Genomic DNA, 15,271 nt, shown 5'->3' on the forward strand with positions numbered 1-15,271 from the left:
AATACAAGGGATTTCTTGGACTTGGCAGTGGTAAATTCCAAGTCGAACTCTTGGAGGATGACAATCCACTTTGAGTACTTTCCCCCCAGCAACTGGCGTGACAAAATATACGTCATGGGGTTGCAATCAGAAACCACGGTGGTAGTGCGCAGCAGAATATAGTGACGGAAGCGTTGGACAGCACAAACGACGGCCAAAGCCAACTTCTCGACATAAGCATATCGAGTTTCTGTGTCTAAAAGGTTGCAGCTGAGATAATATACAACATGCTCAGTGTCATCATCGTCAGTTTGAACGAGAACCATGCCGATAGTGGTGTCGGCGGCAGCCAAATACAGAGTGTAGTCGCGATGATAGTTCGGAGGACGGAGCAATGGAGCGGAAACAAGGAGACCCTTGAGACGCTCAAAATATTCCTGAGCGATGGTATCCCAATGAAAAGGGACATCTCGCTTTAGCAACCGTGTGAAACCTTTAGCCACCTCGGCATAGTTTGGAACGAATCGTCTTAGAAAAGTTGCTTTTCCCTGCAAGCTTTGCAATTGCTGTAAAGAAGCAGGGGGAGGAAGATTTACTATAGCCTCAACTTTAAGGGGATCCAAACGGATGCCCTCTCGGGAGACGACAAACCCGAGAAGTCGGCCAGATTCAACGTAGAAGACACATTTGTGAGGATTGAGTCTGATTCGGTAGTGTCGACAGCGAAGAAAGATATCGCGAAGGTGAGTAGGGTGGTCCTGACGTTTGGCTGAATGAGCTGGGAGATCATCCAGGTATGGCTGTACAATGTGTCGAATGTCATGAAAAGCATAGGACATTGCACGTTGGAAGGTAGCACCGGCATTTTTGAGACCGAAAGGGAGCTTCTTATAGGCAAAAGTGCCCCATGGACAGATAAAAGCGGTCTTGTGTTGATCAGCGGGAGCAATATTGATCTGGTTATATCCAGAAAAACCGTCCATAAAAGAGTACATTTCGCTTCCGGCACACTCGTCAATAATTTGATCAATGAATGGTGTGGGGAAATTATCTTTAGGACAGGCCCGATTAATATCACGATAATCGACACAAACACGGATGGTACCCTGTTTTTTATTCACGGGCATGATGTTGGAGACCCAATCTGTGAGTGGGATAGGATAAATAAAACCAGCTTTAAGAAGCTTCTCTACTTCCGCCTTAATAGCTGCAGCCTTGCGGGGGTGTACAGGGCGTAAACGTTGACGAACAGGCTTAGCACCCGGGTACGTGATTATCTCATGCACCACTATGCTAGGATCAATGCCGAGCATTTCTTCGTAGGACCATGCAAAGACGTCATGAAATTCGCGAAAAAGATTGGTATAGAGTCGAATCTCCTCCGGAGTACAAGTGACTCCAATGTGCAAATGTTCGACAATCCCTGGTTTCACAGAGATGTCGATAGGCTGGGTTTGCGTGATGTTCACCATATTTCCTTCAGAGGACACTTGATAAACTTGGATAGGTGTTTGAAGGGTTTGAAATGGGAGACAAGGAGCAAACCGCTCGAGACAAATAAGCATATCCTGATGGGCAGGGAGAAACGAGGAACGATGGTGAGAATCATGCCAAGGAGGTTCCTCGGGAGACATAGTCTCAATAATGGCTTCGTCGGAAGGGAATGTTTCTTTTAAAGGGTCTGAAGAAGTCTCATCTACAAGCCATGAGGATGGAGCGAACGAGTCGAGAACCTTGCTCGAAGGAGCAGGTTCAGAAGAGGGAGCCGATGCAGCAATGATTTCGACATAGTTGAGCTCGGCAGGACTCAACGGCATCTGATTGCCCCAAGATTCTACTTGATCAGTGGGAGGGAGGATCCACGGATCAGAACAAGTAGTAATCATATTGAAGGAAGCGAAGTTAGGAGGTGGGAGCGGAAAAACACCCATGAGGGCGGGATCTTTGAAAAGCCCGGCTCCCAGACTCTCAAATGATTTGGAGGTATGCTCCACAAAAGGGATGTTGCCTTCAGAAGAGGAAGCGAAGAATGACAGCTGGTCTACGGTAACAATCTTCCCTTGATGAGGGAAACGAATGAGACGAAACAAAGATGAAGCTACAGCTTGCATCGCGTATATCCAGCTACGTCCGAGAAGGAGGTTGTAGGTAAGATTAGCATCAACAACTTCAACTTCCATCTCGACCGTCTTCCCTTCCAAAGATATGGGCAAACGTTGGAGTATACCATAAGGACGGGATGCTCTTCCATCAAAAGCTTTCAAGGTTGTGGGAGACTGGCTCAGCGTCGGAGATCCAATAGCTTTCCAACAGGAACAGACATGATGCAAGTTGAAGCACCTTCATCAATGACTATACGATGAATCGTTTTGGAATTAATAATAACCTGTATGAGGAATGCGATTTGGTGAGGCAGTCTCTGCGTATGGCGTTCCAAGTCAAAAGTAATCAAATCCAAGTCGACCGGGTCTATACCACCGATAGCCGATAGCAAGGACTTCCTCTAAGAAGGGCAGCTCTGGAGAACTTCTAAAGCGGACATAGCCGATGGAGTCTGAGCTAAGTCCTCAACGATATTGTAGTGTTGTGCAGCACGAGCATTTGGGTTGTAAGAAGATTTCCGAAGTACTCCTTTTGGAGGGGGTCGAATAGGCGTTTCAGTGCTAGGTCTCGCGATGCGGAGCGGGCCTGAACTGAACGGAGGAGCACTAGAGGGGACCTCAGGCTCTTTCCTGGCCGATGACAGATATTCTTTTGTTCGAGTACTGATGTGGACAGGTATTGTTCTAGCCATAAATACTTGAGAACCGAAGGAAGATGGAGGTTGAGAGGGGTCAGCCACCATTTGAGTTTGTTGCGAGGGAAAGGGTTCTTTGAGCACCGCAGGAGTCCCGGGAGCGCCTTTCAACAAACGACTAACTTCAGACTCCCTAGGGCAGTCTTTGGTATAGTGATCTCATCACAGATAAGACAAGGATACTTGGGTTTGTGCTTGGCACCTTCCTCGGGCGGAGGTTTAGGGGAGTCCTGTTTAGGTTGATCTGGCTTATTCTTCCCTTTTCCTTTCTTCTTTCCTTTCGAGGCTTTGTCTGCCATGGTGGACTGGACGGCATTGACCTCGGAAGTAATATTCGAAGTGGGTGTTACCTGAGAAGTGTGTTCATTCGAAGCATTTGATTTTTTCTTCCCAGGGTTCACGGAATTTTTCTTCGAGGATGAGTTAACAGAACCAATAATACTGTCAACAGTTGGTGTTGGCGGGGCTTTGGATGTTCCTGGTCTCGGGGCATCAGGAAAATAATCATACAATGTACCAGACTGAGAATAAACCAAGTCAAGGTACTGAGCGCGCACGATAGCTTGCTCTTCAGTGACACACGCCCCCATGGCAATGTCCCGAGCTATTGGAGGAACAAACGAAGTCGTAAACCAATCAGTAAGAAGTTGGTCGGGAATCCAAAATTTGATCATATGTCTACGTCGTCTCCATTCATGGATATGATCAGAGATATGCGTAGCCGTTGTCTGTCTTAAGGATGTCAAGAGGTGTGTACCCGTTTCATATTGAATGGGTAACTGAAAATGAGTGAGGAATGCCATAGCCAACAAGTTGAAATCCTGAAAGGATCCGCGAGTGAGCTCAATATACCACTTAGCTGCAGAGCCAGTGAGATTCCTTTGAAAAAGGCGAAGCCGAATCGAATCATCAAGCCACGAATTAGATGAACACCACAAGTGATAGGTCATGACATGAGCTTGAGGATCTTCATTAGATTTACCATCGAATTTTGGACAGTCACCGGGAATTTTCATTGGAACCGGAGGCCAATACGGATTATGGAGTATAGGATCATTGGTCAGTTTGGACACATCCGGTAATTCTAAAGTCGCTAAGAAAGGTAACTGAGGATTGAAGGACATCTGGGGTTGTTGGTAGGATGGAGCACCAGGGTTCCAACCCAGTGGTGGTTGCCCCCATGGGCTTGGTCCGGACGGATTTGGCCCCATAGGGTTTTGTCCGTAGGGATTTTGGTTTTGCCCCCCAGCGTTCCATGGATTACCAAACTGTCCTGCAGGAGCACCATATGGTTGCGGATAATTCTGATAAGGATTTGCCTGCAGTTGTTGATAATTTTGATATGGGGCAAACGAAGGTTGCCCTTGAGGTTGCTGGTAAACATACAGTGGTTGGACTCCAAACTGAGTTTGAGAAACAGGCTGAGTTTGATAGACTGGTTGGGATTGAATTCCAACTTGCATTTGAAGACCGGATGGGGCCTGGGGTCCAGCCTGGGGCAAAAAACCGGGTTGAGCAGCGCCAGAAGGATGTCCTGTAGGTTGGGCTATCTGGCCGGAAGGATGACCTAGTTGATATTGAGGTTGGCCCACCTGCCCAGAAGGTTGTACTTGCTGGGGGTGAAGTTGTTGTTGCACAACTGAGGGTTTTCCTAACGGACCAGATGGCCGAGTGGGCTGGGCAGTTGGTTGGCCTGATTGGATTTGAGGCTGGCCGACTTGCCCAGAAGGTTGACTATACTGGATGGTGGACTGACCATATGGTTGACCAGCTTGTCCAAATGTTGGACCATACTGAACATTAGGTTGGTTTGGGTGGACATACGATTGACCAATTTGTCCAGTGGGATAACCTTGCTGGATACCAGGTTGGCCTTGTTAAACAGAAGATTGACCTGAGTTACCAGAAGGTTGAGCATAAGAGGTGAAAGACGGACCACCAGAGGCGAAAGGTTGTCCCTGGAAGGGTTGCCCTTGTTAGTCTTGATGAGGTGGTCTTTGGATTGTGCAGACGATACTTGGCCACCATGATAAGAGGTGGGGCCCCAATCAATTAACAGCGGGACTGAAATCTCAACATTCGGTTGAGACGACAAAGGCCTACCAAGATGTGGTAAATACTGATCGTATGGCCCCTCTGCTGGGACGTTTGACGTAGGATCAAAGACTCCGAATATAGAGGCCGAAGGATGACTGAAAATAGGAGTCAAAGAAGCTACACATACCGTTGGAATGGTTGGGATTGAGGTAACAGACGTACTGCGACTTTGTGGAGTAAAAGGCTCAGTGGTGGGAAAAGCGAGTTGTGACCAAATAGAACTCGTGAAGGGAGTTCCAGAGGACATAACATCCTTTATTGCTTTATAGCCTGGAGGTAGTCTCCCAGTAGTAGGGGTACTACTAACAAGTATAGGTTCCGTTGCGGTGGGAATTTCACCACTCGTCGCAATGGATTCTTTAGACGAAGTAGGGGATACTTCCTCCATATCAGAAGAAAATAGTGGGGCTAAAACACGAGGGGAAGTGTATTCCCAAAAAGGGATATCGTCCTCAGAAGGTTCCCAAACGGGGTTCCACTGAAATTCGTAAGTCTCGTCGCCTGGAGCACGAGAATTAATCGGTTGTATACTCGGAATAACAAGAAGAGTTTCACTCACAACCGGTATCTCGACAAAGGATGAAGACGAAATTGGTAATTCCGCCAAGATGAAAACTTCACAAAATCCTAGGGAATCTAACGAGATAGGACCCTACTCAAACTAATGCCAACAAGATCTAATCGGGTAAATGTGAATCGTGGCCGAATAAATTTTAAGACAAAGGAACTGAACTTGACCTTTTCATGTTTTAAGAGTCGAGAAAAGGACAAAAAGATGACTCTAGTCTCCTTCGAATATTTAGTGATCCCGAAGTGACAAATGCTCAGGTGAACCTTTTCTTTTAGGGAGTCTGAAAAGGGTCAAAAGTGACTACTCTGGAGAACTAGGCAAAAAGTTTACCAAAAAATCAGTAAAATTGCTTATACACCTTGGCAATCAGATGAAAACCAAGGACTTCCCGTACGGCAGTCAATCTTCCCGAATGCTGTGTTTAGTGCATTACGGCTTGTAAGGCGGCAGACACGGCTTCCTGTGGATAAAGGATGATAACCTACTGGGGTCTCCACATATACTCGACGGTACGTGGGAGCACAAATCCGTGCTAGACCACTATCAAGTCACAAAAGGAGGAATCACCCAACCATAATGTGAAACAACAATGACTAGGTTTAACGACGCCGGAACACGTCTCTAGCCTAGACCTCTAGAATGTATGCGTTAAGTTCCAATGCGTTTTTAGCTTCATTCAGTTCATTTTACAGTTGATCTTTGATTAGGTTTCAGTTTCCAGGTCCTACCGTATGTATTCTCTCACAATTTCCTAAATGCAAACTATATGCCAAAATATATCATTCCATTCGATGAATGCTAACTACAGAAGAGTTGAGATCTTTCAAACAAACAAAATGATCATCAAACAATCAAAAAAGATTCTAATGCAGCTAATGGCAATAAACGAAACTTTTTCTTTTCTTTTTTTTAAAAGTGACTAATTGCTAATAACAATGAAGAATGCTAACTTCCATTAACTAATGCAATGCAAAAAGATCGTTTGTTTTTTTTTTAATGGCATAATGCACTTAAACAAATTTTGAGAGATAATAACAAAGAGTAAACAGACAAATTTCACTCAATGAAAATAGAATCAAGTCTGAAACACCAAGACAATCTATCAAGCCAAGAAGAATCACAAAGACCTCAATGAGCTATGTGATCTAAGCCCAAACGAAGCCAAGAGAAATCCAAATGAACAAGAGGTAGATTGCTCGAAGCACACAATAAAAAGTTTTGACAACCACTAGACAAGTGCAAAAAATAGCCAAGAAGTCGACTGGACAATCAAAAACCAAAAACTCCCATGGAAGGCTCGATATACAAAGCCACTAGGTGCTTTAGGGCTGGAATATGAAATCGATGGAAAGAGGCAAACACTCGAAGGATGAAGGTCAAAAACCAGTCAAACAAAGATCTGACACACTCCAGTAGGCGAAAAAGATGTGAAAAGACAGAAATCCAAGCTCAGAAGGCTTCCAAACAAGCAAACTGGAAAAGTTCACAGGACTGGCGCGACTGTCAGTCTGTAACTCGCGCTATTAAGGGATTAGCACGAGTTTCTTTTGTGCAACATGCGCCCACTGGCGCGATTGTCAGGTAAAAAATTGTGCTAATAAAGTCTGCTGGCTTAAAAATAAAAACAAGCAGTCCAGGGTCTGATCGATAGTATCCAGACAGACCAGGCAGCAAGAAACAACTTAAAAATCCAACCCAGAAAGCTTATCTAAGCAAGAAAACAAGAGAAAACCAAAGTGCAAGACAAACTCCAAGCTGTTCGGTTAGTAAACCAAACCGGAGATTGACTGAAGTGGCGTTGATCTACTTCGCTAATGCAGAGCAATAGTGTTTCGAAGGCTACCTAGCCGTACTTCAGGCTTCGTCCAAAGTTTACGAATCAAACAACAAATAGCTTCCCCAGTGGAGTCGCCAAATTGTTGGAGAGGTAAATCCCCTCTGCGGACAGAGGCGATCCCACTAGCCCGAAATGGGTCTAGCAACAATCAAACAATACTATCATGCAGGTTCCTAATTGCAAATTAAAGGTGGATTACGAGAACCTACTTGGATTCCAACGCTAGTGTAGGAGAGTTGATGCTCCCGTTCCTTTGCTCCAGCCGGTCACGATCCTCACGATCTTCGTGAATGGACACCTGCACATGCAAAGAACGATACGAATACAAGCATAAAATCCAATAGATGCAATTATATATCAGTCAGAAAAGATATAATTCAATCATCATTATAATGAACAGCAAGAATGGAACCATAATGATAGTCATCTATTATTGATAATCAACAAAGGAGTATACAACCGAAGTTCTGACGTCAAATCCTCCTTTGGCTGGGTGATCAGCTACACGTGTCTTGCAAAGCTTGTCGGGATCAGGAACAAGCCTCTCTCTCTCTTTGACTATGAATGCAAAGAAGACTCAACAACAATCTCTCAGACTTCTGACAGTATCATTCTCCATATACTCGAAACTAGCTTGTCAAATGCACCAGAAAAAACTTTTATAGATGGAGGAGGAGGAAGAGATACAATGGATCCAGACATTCATGGGATAAGCATTATCCTCGAAAAGCTATTGTGGATGATGATTCTCGACATCCATGAGATTGGTATTATCCCTGAAAAGCCACATGAGTCGAAAGGAAAAAACTCTCGGGCGCGTTTGTTAACAAACTTTTCCAAACTTGGGTGGCGCGGGTAAGACTCTGAGACAGAGCGCCAATGAGCGCGCCCTCTTTGGAGAATTTCCTTCATTGGCGCGGGTGATACACTGTGGATCCGCGCTAATGGAAAAAGGGGACTTTTCAAGGATATTTTGGAGGAGATGTCTTCAAGGCATATGAAATCCATACTTAGGGGAACATAATGCAAGTGTTTTCAAGTTATGTCACTATTCACAGGTCCCGGAATGAGTCCTCCAAAGTGCGGGAAAGGGGTAACAGGGACGGTGACCAATGGTGATAAATTACTGTGTAACAGTACGCATGATGAAGAAAGTTATATCGATGATGATGGTCATGATAACTCTGATGAGAAGGATGGAAGCCATGAAAGATTCTCCGATGTTGTAGAAAAAAGTTGATCTCCCCAGGGTAAGAGGGAGCTTGGGTATATTCCTTGTATAGGAATGATTAGATCCTCCCTGGTTAAGAGGGAGTGATGGATATGGTTCTCTACTTCATTTGTCATGCACTAGACCAGGACTAACAGTGGTAATTCTTAGTGAAGGCCACAAGTAAGAGAAGGACACAACACTCTTATCTTCATGGAAACAAGTCCTAAGTTGAGAGGGAGGGCATATCATAATTATGATAGACAGCTTGAAAGAATAAATTGGAGAATGCATATTGAGGAGTTATGGAAAGCAGGATCTGTTTGTAAGAATATGTTGTTCCATGTGATGTAGGAAAGGAAGATGTATGATTAAGGAATCTTCAGTCAATATTCATTTGGAAGTCCTACTATGATAAATCGAGAAGCAACATCAGTTGTTTGAAAGACCCCAGAGATTTATGTTTACTTATATACATTTGAAAGATGGTTACAAATTGGGTTGTGTTTGTACAGGGAAATCTCTCAGAAGTTTTGATAGCATGTTTTACATGCTTGTGTTAGTTTTTGGTAGTATCAGATGTGCTCTAGCCATGAAAATTGGTGGAGAGGCTAAGGCACATGAGTTCTAAAGAACCTAGAAACTGTTTGGTGAAATTCCACCCAGATTGTATTTTATTAAAATAATTAATAATTTTAATGGGGTTGCTAAGTCTAAACTTAGGAAAATTAAAGTATTAATGGGTATTAATCAAAATATGGGTGATAAAGTTCTAGAAAGCGGATCAAGTCAAGTCTTTAATCTTAGTTGTTGATTAGAGACTTAATCTCGGTCGTTGAAGTCTCAACAAGAAAATTATAAGGAGGCTTGGGGTTCATTCAGTAATACACCGAGAGAACGAATTGATCTAGAGTTCGAAATTTCTGGGGCTTCGAAGCTGATAAATTCGAACTAAGTCATCATTCTGCAATAAAGGGGCAGGGATAGTTCAGGAATAGGAAGTGTATTATGACTCCAAAGTGTGCTATTGTTATTCTTGATGATCCAATGACACCTAGGAAGGAACAAAAATACTTGAAAGATGTGTAAAAAAATAAAATGACACTTGATGACCAAAAGAGACACTTCACATGACAAAAGGTAGGCTCCAAAATTCGTATATAACAAAATTTTGGAGGGTGTTGTAGCAACGACAACAAAGACTAAAAAATAACCCAAAAAGGATCAACCCAATTTGAGTGCCATGAACCATTCATAGTCACTATTCAAGATGGTAGCAAAGGTTGACATCAATCCATATCAAGGTGAGATTGATTCTTTTAATTTAAATCATTTAATGCAATAGTTAGAGGTTCATTTTAGTTTTCACCACATAAAGGAAGAATAAAAAATTTCATTTTCATGTCTAAAATTAGAGGGCCAATCCCTAACTTGGTGGGAAATCCACACAAAAATCTTGAGACTATAGTGATATCCTTTGATAATGAAGTGGAAGGATTTAAAACCTATCATAAATTCATAGTTATACCCTATCAGGTATGTAGAGGACAAGTGGATCCAATTTCATTACTTTGGGAAGAGACAAGGGTAGAGTGTGCAAGAGTACACCACCAAATTTAGGAATATGGAAATAAGTTGGATATCTCCTCAAACCACTATATGTACTCCTCTAGGATCTAGGGGGTCTACATAACCATATGCAGAAGAAAATGGTGTTTTTCAAACCTAAAATGATGGATGAGGCTTGTGTATAGGCAAGATACTTGGAGAACATAAGCTAGAAGAAAGGGAAATTAAGTGGGTCAAAGAACAAGGAGCATGAGGAAGCTTCCAACTATGGGAAGAAGAAGTAGAAAGTAGGAAAAGAAAAATAGATAATAGCCATAACATGCCCTTGCAAAGATCTCAACAACCATTGCAACCACTATAATATTTATGGTCATACATATGAGAAGTGTTGGAAGTTTCATCCAGGGCTTAACATGAAGAATTGAAAGAAAGATGCTAGAGAGAAAAATTCATGGCCACTGAATCGAGAAACCAAGTGAAAAGCAACTTAGACATGGATGAGAAGATTATCTATACATTAGTTCGTAAAAAGATGAATTTGACCAGCCTTCAACAACAAGAAGAGAAGGAAATGACTAGACTCTTCCATATATGATACAAGTTAGGAAGATAAAAAATGATGCTCCTATTAAACTTAAGATCACAAGAGAATCTCGTATTAACAAATCTAGCCAAGAAACTAGGACTAGAGACTCATGACCATCCTAGCCCAAATCCATTAGGATGGGTTAACAAGGAAGCAAATAGAAATGTAACTAAACACTATAGAATCAAATTTTCTATCAGTGTTGATTTTATTAATGAATTAGAGTTGGATGTAATTCCACTTGATGCATGTGGAGTTGTATTTTGGAGTCCCTATATGTACACACAAGATGAATATTCATGTGAAGAACCAATCAATACCACCTCATCAAGGACGAATGAACACATTATTGAACTCAAATTGGTTAATGATCATCCAAAACTGCCACATTGTTCAAGTCAAAATGGATAGTGGTAAACCATAAACCATCAATATCAATGGAAGATGATTAGTGGATAACCAAGAAAACAACCAAATTAATTAAATATGGTTAGTGGTTAACCAACAAAATCGCGACATAAAGAATCCAAAGCTCAAGCTTGGATCCTTCTAATACATAATCATTGAAAAACCTCTCAACTTGCATCTGATAGGGAGAAATATCAAATCTTAGGCTTCAAGATTCAAAGTCAATCAAAATTCATCAAACTTTGAGAATTCTAGCATAGAAACTAGTTTCCTCAACAATAATCATTCCAGTTATTCATTGGGAATGTTCAAACATGCTAGTTGTTCACTTCCATACATCCATATATTGGCATTTTTTAGGATGTCTTCATCGATACTTAGTTAGGAAATTTTATATTGAAGATAAAAAAAATTACTAGTGCAATTATTTTGACTAGTGATTGGGGGTGGGAGGGGGTGGGTGATCAGGGAATGCTAGATTGTAGTCCATGGAAAATCATAAATTCTAAGTTGTAAGCCTTATATCTAATGAGGTTCTTTCACAATACACTAATGAGTTGTCAATGAGATCTAGATGTAGAATGGTAAATTTAATGTGCTACAAATTTATATAGTGGTATCAATACAAGAAAAAAGAGAACAACATTAAGCCTTTTCTGCCAATGTTATGAAACCAGCTCACAAAAAGATAGAAAAGATAGATCAACGGCTTAGAAATAAGCCTCTTCAAGGGGGCAACCTCCTTTACATTACACAAATGAACAATTCTTGGATGATACAAATGACAAGACCTCCTTTCTATATATAGGAGTCTAAGTGGTCATAATATAATCAGAGCCGACATAACAATAATAATGTAAGGGCACAATAATAACAATAGTGGGCTTCTATGGGGCACAATAATAGCAATATGGGGACTACATGGGTACAAAAATATAATAAGGGGGTTGTACTAATAACAATAAGGGGTTACACTAGTAGTATAGGGGCCTAACATGCCCCTCTCCTTCAAAAAGTGTTGTCCTCAACGCTTTAGTAGTTCTTGATGCTTCTGTATAAAATTATTGTCCTTCCATGTGAAATATTCAACAAGTAAGTTCTTCCACTTGATGAGAGGCTTTGAAATTGATTGATTTCATAGCCGTCGACTTCTCGGTTCTATAAATTCTTCAAGTTCCAATATGTTTTTTCCTTCCTTGTCAAGTTCTGGCAATATTGTTGGAACTAGGATATTCGGCAGCTTTTGAATGAGTTCCCACCCTACTTTGCCATTCTTCCATTCATACCTTCCTTTGTTTATCAAATTTGGTTGGATAATTGTACCAACCTCTACCATTTCTGCAACCATATGTTCAATTTCACTCCTTTGGGCACATGGATATCTATAAGGCTTAAGGTTTGGAGGAACACTCCTGGAATAAAATGAATAGCATGATCATGATCACGAATACATGGGAGACCTTTGGGAGTCTCAAATACCTTGGAATGATTGTCTTAGACTTTTTGAAGATCTGGAGAAATACATGATTTCGATGTGCGAACAGTTAGCGAACATAATTGTGCAATTATGTCTCGTTGTTATTTCTTTAGAAGCTTTGTCATTTCATCAGAGTTGATTATCTTTCCTGGTTTCCCTGTGATACCCTTTAATTCAACTTCCTTTCCTACCGAAGAAAATTTCATAAAATATCTTGAAAATTAAAAGCTATTGTACCCAAGGATTGTAGCCATTGGACTCCTAGTACAACATCAACACCACCCATTGGAATGGAAAACATTGGGCTATTCAATACATATTCTCCCATGGATAGCTTGATATTATGGCACTTTCTAGAGCAATTTATGGTTCCTCCACTTACAACCATCACTTGACACTTTGGTGCTGGATCTAGGAAGCAATTCAAGTCCTTGGCTATATTACAATTAATAAAATTATGGTTACTACCTGAATCAATCAACACTATTACCTTTTTCTTCTTGATATGTCCTTCTATCTTTACCGTTTGAGGAGTCATAATTCCGACGAATGCATTACAAGATATGGTTGGATAAATTTCTTATTTCTCTGTGGTTGGTTCCTGGTGAGTATCCTTTTCTTTTGATGTTTCTTGATACTTTTCTTCCTGATATTTCACTGTTTGAACCTTCTTCTTCTTGATATGTCCTTCTATCTTGAGAGTTTGGGGAGTGGTAATTTCTTCCAATGCTTTACAAGATATGGTTGGATTCATTTCTTGATGCTCGATGTGATCTTTCACTTCTTGAACATTTTTCTTCTTGATATGTCCTTCTATCTTGATATTTTGAGGAGTGGTAATTCTAGCCAATGCATTACAAGATATGGTTGGATTCATTTCTTCTTTCCCGATGTGATCTTTCACTTCTTGAACAATTTTCTTCTTGATATGTCCTTCTATCTTGAGAGTTTGAGGAGTGGTGATTCTTGCCAATGCTTTACAAGATATGGTCGGATTCATTTCTTCTTTCTCTGGGGTTTGGTCCTGGCACATATCCTCTTCTTTCGATGTTTCTTGATCCTTTTCTTCCTCCTCTTCATACTCTATGTAGAATAATTTCTTCTCAGCACACTTATGAACTTTAGTGCATTTTCTATCACAAATGTAACAAAGCCCTTTTTTCTTTTTTCTTCCAATTGTTGTGGTGTAACCCTTGTAGGTTGCGGAAGACTAGGAGAAACAACACTTCCATTATTATAGTTGTGAGGGGTAGACTTCCTGGTTGCCATAATTTTACTTTCCACTTTGTAAAAAAGCCCTTTTTCTCTTTCCAATTGTTGCGGTGTTGCTCTTTTTATCCTCATAATGTGCGATCATTTCCTCCGTGAAAATTGACCACGTAACAAGTTGTTTACGAGAACAAAGCCCTTTATACCATAAAAATTGATCCAGTTCTAAATATGAAGATGCAATACATACCTTTTGTAACAATGGTACACCATGTAGATCAAAATATTGCTCCATCTGAAGTATCCAATTTACCGGATCCTTGCCATCAAACTTCCTCATATCACCTTTTCTTGATTTTAGGAGCTCGATCTTGAAACGACTATAACTCTGTAATCTTGGTTCTTCCAGTTCTGAATTTACAACCTGCAGTAGCCCTCTGCATCCTCTTTCCAATGCCAGCAGTCTGATCAAATTTAGATTCCCAAGAAAGAGTTATGCTCAATCTCCCAAGATGACTTGATTATATACCTTTTAAGAAGAGTGAACTTGTATGAAGTGCCACGTGTCACTATTTGACCTTCGGGTCTAAAAAATATACACAGGAAACTCCTATTTCTGTAAGTTCTTACGAAATTGCAATCTGATGCTCAAAACAAAAGTTATGATGCTTTTCCCAAGGTCACCTGTTTGGAATGTAATTCAGGAGTCTGCAAAAAGACCAACTTCCTCATATCATATCTCCACAAATATTCCGTGAAAAGCTCTAAAATTCGGACCTGAGGTTCAACGTTATTTCATCTCAAATGGGTTTTTTTGTTCGCATCTGAAACATCGCAGAAAAAAGTTATAGCGAAAATTCCATGATGACCTATTTGGAGCAGTGAAACCCTAGAATCCAAAGCTCTGAAACCAAATGTTATGAAACCAGCTCACAGAAATATAGAAAAGATAGATCAACGGCTTAGAAATAAGCCTCTTCAAGGGGGGGGGGGGCAACCTCCTTTACATTACACAAATGAACAATTCTTAGATGATATAAATGACAAGACCTCCTTTCTATATATCGGAGTCTAAGGGGTCATAATATAATCAAAGCCGACATAACAATAATAATGTAAGGGCACAATAATAATAATAGTGGGCTTCTATGGGGCACAATAATAACAATATGGGGACTACATGGGTACAACAATATAATAAGGGGGTTGTACTAATAACAATAAGGGGTTACACTAGTAGTATAGGGGCCTAACAGCCAATATTGTCTTGTCTTATTTGTACTCCAATTCTTAACAATGATTTATAAGTTGGTTGTGCTTTGGGAAATAAAAGCACAATAGGCTACTACCCAATCTCCTAGTCATATGATTGAGTAAGATGACATAAATAATTTAACTTCAATAGTGAACCACTTAAATATGTTCAAGAGGTGGCTCAGTATTTTCAAAAGTAGTTGTACTATCCTTAAACACATTCTTTGGGTCTAACTTATCACTTTAGGTAGTGACATAGCTAGGATGGGAGTACACA

The sequence above is a fragment of the Pinus tabuliformis genome, chromosome 5_2, assembly GCF_031772625.1.
Source record: "Pinus tabuliformis cultivar Carrire ecotype Pingquan chromosome 5_2, CPIR1, whole genome shotgun sequence".
NCBI classification, from domain to species: domain Eukaryota; kingdom Viridiplantae; phylum Streptophyta; class Pinopsida; order Pinales; family Pinaceae; genus Pinus; species Pinus tabuliformis.